This window comes from Schistocerca serialis, unplaced genomic scaffold, assembly GCF_023864345.2.
Source record: "Schistocerca serialis cubense isolate TAMUIC-IGC-003099 unplaced genomic scaffold, iqSchSeri2.2 HiC_scaffold_407, whole genome shotgun sequence".
Taxonomy (NCBI): domain Eukaryota; kingdom Metazoa; phylum Arthropoda; class Insecta; order Orthoptera; family Acrididae; genus Schistocerca; species Schistocerca serialis.
Window position 1 is genome coordinate 10,001 of NW_026047983.1, and position 5,000 is coordinate 15,000.

The 5,000-nt window shown below is 61.8% G+C and overlaps 1 pseudogene; it reads right to left on the reverse strand.

Annotated features, from left to right (window-relative positions):
• LOC126446596 (large subunit ribosomal RNA) overlaps positions 1–5,000 on the reverse strand; it is a 7,809-nt pseudogene that overhangs the window by 2,123 nt on the left and 686 nt on the right.

A 5,000-nucleotide genomic window follows, 5' to 3' on the forward strand; every position in this document is an offset into this window, starting at 1 on the left:
GACACATCTTCTCCCTGTCTCGGCCGCGACTCCTGCGCGCTTTGGATGGTAGAGCGTTAATGCGCGTGCGGATGCACGCGACGTAGTCACGGCCAGACAGGAAGCGACTGGTGTCCTCGACCCAGCTGTGTTGGCCTGATGTCCTGGCTGACGACGAAAGAGCTGCCCCGTCGAAGGAAACATGCAGGCGCGCCGCCCACATCTCACCAACTTTCGCAGCCGTTGGCAGCAGATGGCCCTCCCACGTCAGGTGTCGTTCAAGCGCCGCCACTTCGTGTCGTGCCTCCCCCAGGTCTGCGTCGGTGGTGGTGGTCTCGAGCTGCAACAGGGTGAGGAGCCTGCCCCGCCTCAGGGTTGGCCCTATCCAGCGGGCTGATGGAATCCCAAGGCCCCCATGGGCAATTGGAGCGTGAAAGTAGCCCAAGGGGGTGTCGGCTGGGAGGCGGAACCATCTCCTCACGGCGGCTCGGACGCAATTGTCCATGGCCTTGAGCGCACCGATGCGGGTGCGACTCAGTGCTAGGCCATGATACAGGCCCGGGAGAAGGACCTCACGAAGTGCAAAGAGCCGCTGCTGCGGCTTCAGCGGCGCCCGCGTGATGATCGACAGCTGCTCCTCGATGTGGTGCCTCGGATGGAAGAGACACCGCCCAGAGGAGGAGAACTGCAGTCCCAGGTAGCGGAAGGTCTCACCCACTCCCAACGCCGGCATGGTGGTTTCGCCGGCCGTGAAGGTGACGCTCGCATCCACTTTTACTTTCTTCTCGCGGCCGGACGCCACGAGTGCGAGGGTGAGACACTTCCGCGGGTTAACCCGCAGCCCCAGCTGGTCGAGGGCTGCCACTGCTGCGTTAATAAGGGACTGCAGGCCCCCCCTCGTGGAGGCGAAGAGCAGGATGTCATCCGCGAAGGCCGCCGCGTTCGTCTGGCGGCCCAACACCTTGACACCTACGTGAGAGGGCAGTTGACCTAGAACATAATCAACAGCGAAATTGAACAGGAGAGGGGACAGAGGATCTCCTTGCCGAACACCTCTTGCTGGCCGCACGGCCGGGGACTCGTCGCCACCCCCCGCAATTACCGTCGTGCTGTCCGCATAGCAGCCCTCGACGTAGTCAATGAATTCGTCCGGCAGACCATGGGCTTTAAGCACAGGACGCAAAGCCGCATGGTCCAACGAATCGAACGCCTTGGACACATCGAGGGATGCCATGAACACAGAACGACAGCGGCGGACGGCGCCGACGAGTATCCGGTCGAGGAGGAAAGTGTTCTCCAGCATCCCATCCCTTGGGATGAAAGCCCGCTGACGTTCGTCCACAGCACACATCCGCATAAGGCGAGTCGCCAGAACCTTATGGAAGGTTCTGGCTAGCACCGAGCAGACGGTGATGGGCCGAAAGTCAGCGGGGGATGCTGGGGCGGCTGTCTTAGGGAGCAAAGAGGTCCTGGCTCGGAGGAGGGAAGGGGGAAGCTTGCGGGTAAGCAGGAAAAGGTTTAGGAGTTTGGTGGTGACCTCCGCTGGAAGGCGGCGCAGCTGCACCGGCGAGAGGCCGTCAGGGCCGGCAACGGAGCCTCTGGGCGGCAAGGCGGCCGCAACCTCTTCTGCAGTGATCGGCCTCCATAGGCGCTCAAAGTCAACAGACTCCGAGCGCGGGAGAAGCCGATCGGGAATGGAGCCAGCGTTGGAAGGTGGCTCTGTCGTGAAGAGGCTGCGCCAGAAGTCCACCAGCCCTGGGATGTTCGACGGCGGCTGGAGCAGGGTGCCATCCAGGAGGCCACGCACGCAGCGCGCGCGATTCTTCCTGAAGGCATCCTGACATCTGGCATATTCCCACCGGCGGCGCTTCCGCTTGGAGAGCGGAGGGCCACCACCAGACCGCAGCTTGGATGGCGGGCGCGACGTCTTCCTCTTCCTTGCTTCTGCTTCCTCAGAGCCGACAGCTCGGAGGGCCTCAGGCAGCCCAGCCGCGACCACTGCCAACGGCGTACCCGGCCCCAAACGCACAAGGTCGTCCAGGGCCGAGAAGCGCGCGGCCGACCGCGGCAGGCCGGCGAGGTGCCTCCATATGGCTGCGTCGACTACAGATGTTTGTGGCGGGCGCTCAAGCTCCGGCGGAGAGGGTGGCCCCTCCGGCAGCGACTCCGGGACGGGTGAATGGCGCAGACCATGCTGCGTCTGTTGTTCCCGCCTCAGCTCCTCTACGTATTCCCGCACCATCGTCCTGTGTGCCACCGTCCTCCTCCTGCACTTGATGGCATCCAGGGTACGGTGCGGAAACAGGGGTAGAAGCTCCTGGTTTGCAAAGAGGACTTTGGAGTCACTGGCACAGAGAAGCCTAGCCTCCGCCAGGGCGAGCTCCCGCATTTCTTCTTCCGCCCACCGAGCTCGCTTCCTATCAGTTGCAATCTCCGCATTTGCCGCTTCCGGATGGGCGCGGCGGCGGTGTTGTCCGAGCCCGATCTTGCTGCGGAAGGCACGGCTGCAAATGCTGCAGTGGAACCATGGCTCCACGGCCTCCTCTACTTCAGGGACGGTTGGCAGGCTAGCAGTCGGGACTGTTAGGCCGGGTCCTTCAGCGGAAGGCCCGGTACCCGTGTTTTCTTCTCTTGTTGTCCCAACATTAAGGGTTATGCGATGGAGGGCTGGTAACCCCCCAAAGCCCCAAGTGCGGACTTCCACTCTGCTTACCAGTCCTATCAAGGACTGGCGTATCGGCGGGCCCACGGGAAGGGGGGAAGCCGCAGGCAAGGAGAGGCTAAGAGGGCATGGCCCATGTATTGCGCTTCACTTGCCCAGTAACTATGAGAGTCATAGTTACTCCCGCCGTTTACCCGCGCTTGCTTGAATTTCTTCACGTTGACATTCAGAGCACTGGGCAGAAATCACATTGCGTCAACACCCGCTAGGGCCATCGCAATGCTTTGTTTTAATTAGACAGTCGGATTCCCCCAGTCCGTGCCAGTTCTGAGTTGATCGTTGAATGGCGGCCGAAGAGAATCCGCGCACCCGCGCGCCCCCGGAGGAGCACGCTAAGGCGGACGCGGCCTCGCAGCAAGGAAGATCCGTGGGAGGCCAAGGCACGGGACCGAGCTCGGATCCTGCACGCAGGTTGAAGCACCGGGGCGCGAACGCCGCGCAGGCGCGCGCATCCTGCACCGCCGGCCAGCACGAGGCCGACCAACGGCGAGAGCAGACCACGCCCGCGCTAAACGCCCGCACTTACCGGCACCCCTACGGCACTCACCTCGCCCAGGCCCGGCACGTTAGCGCTGACCCACTTCCCGACCAAGCCCGACACGCCCCGATCCTCAGAGCCAATCCTTATCCCGAAGTTACGGATCCAATTTGCCGACTTCCCTTACCTACATTATTCTATCGACTAGAGGCTCTTCACCTTGGAGACCTGCTGCGGATATGGGTACGAACCGGCGCGACACCTCCACGTGGCCCTCTCCCGGATTTTCAAGGTCCGAGGGGAAGATCGGGACACCGCCGCAACTGCGGTGCTCTTCGCGTTCCAAACCCTATCTCCCTGCTAGAGGATTCCAGGGAACTCGAACGCTCATGCAGAAAAGAAAACTCTTCCCCGATCTCCCGACGGCGTCTCCGGGTCCTTTTGGGTTACCCCGACGAGCATCTCTAAAAGAGGGGCCCGACTTGTATCGGTTCCGCTGCCGGGTTCCGGAATAGGAACCGGATTCCCTTTCGCCCAACGGGGGCCAGCACAAAGTGCATCATGCTATGACGGCCCCCATCAACATCGGATTTCTCCTAGGGCTTAGGATCGACTGACTCGTGTGCAACGGCTGTTCACACGAAACCCTTCTCCGCGTCAGCCCTCCAGGGCCTCGCTGGAGTATTTGCTACTACCACCAAGATCTGCACCGACGGCGGCTCCAGGCAGGCTCACGCCCAGACCCTTCTGCGCCCACCGCCGCGACCCTCCTACTCGTCAGGGCTTCGCGGCCGGCCGCAAGGACCGGCCATGACTGCCAGACTGACGGCCGAGTATAGGCACGACGCTTCAGCGCCATCCATTTTCAGGGCTAGTTGCTTCGGCAGGTGAGTTGTTACACACTCCTTAGCGGATTCCGACTTCCATGGCCACCGTCCTGCTGTCTTAAGCAACCAACGCCTTTCATGGTTTCCCATGAGCGTCGATTCGGGCGCCTTAACTCGGCGTTTGGTTCATCCCACAGCGCCAGTTCTGCTTACCAAAAGTGGCCCACTTGGCACTCCGATCCGAGTCGTTTGCTCGCGGCTTCAGCATATCAAGCAAGCCGGAGATCTCACCCATTTAAAGTTTGAGAATAGGTTGAGGTCGTTTCGGCCCCAAGGCCTCTAATCATTCGCTTTACCGGATGAGACTCGTACGAGCACCAGCTATCCTGAGGGAAACTTCGGAGGGAACCAGCTACTAGATGGTTCGATTAGTCTTTCGCCCCTATACCCAGCTCCGACGATCGATTTGCACGTCAGAATCGCTACGGACCTCCATCAGGGTTTCCCCTGACTTCGTCCTGGCCAGGCATAGTTCACCATCTTTCGGGTCCCAACGTGTACGCTCTAGGTGCGCCTCACCTCGCAATGAGGACGAGACGCCCCGGGAGTGCGGAGGCCGCCGCCCCGTGAAGGGCGGGGAAGCCCCATCCTCCCTCGGCCCGCGCAAGGCGAGACCTTCACTTTCATTACGCCTTTAGGTTTCGTACAGCCCAATGACTCGCGCACATGTTAGACTCCTTGGTCCGTGTTTCAAGACGGGTCGTGAAATTGTCCAAAGCTGAAGCGCCGCTGACGGGAGCGATTATTCCGCCCGAGAGCATCCCGAGCCAACAGCGGCGCGGGTCCGGGGCCGGGCCAGGTAGGTCCGTCATCCGGGAAGAACCGCGCGCGCTTGCCGGGAGCCCGAGCGCCCAAAGGGGCGAATCGACTCCTCCAGATATACCGCCGGGCAGCCAGCCAGGACACCGGGGCTCTGCCCAACAGACGCGAACCG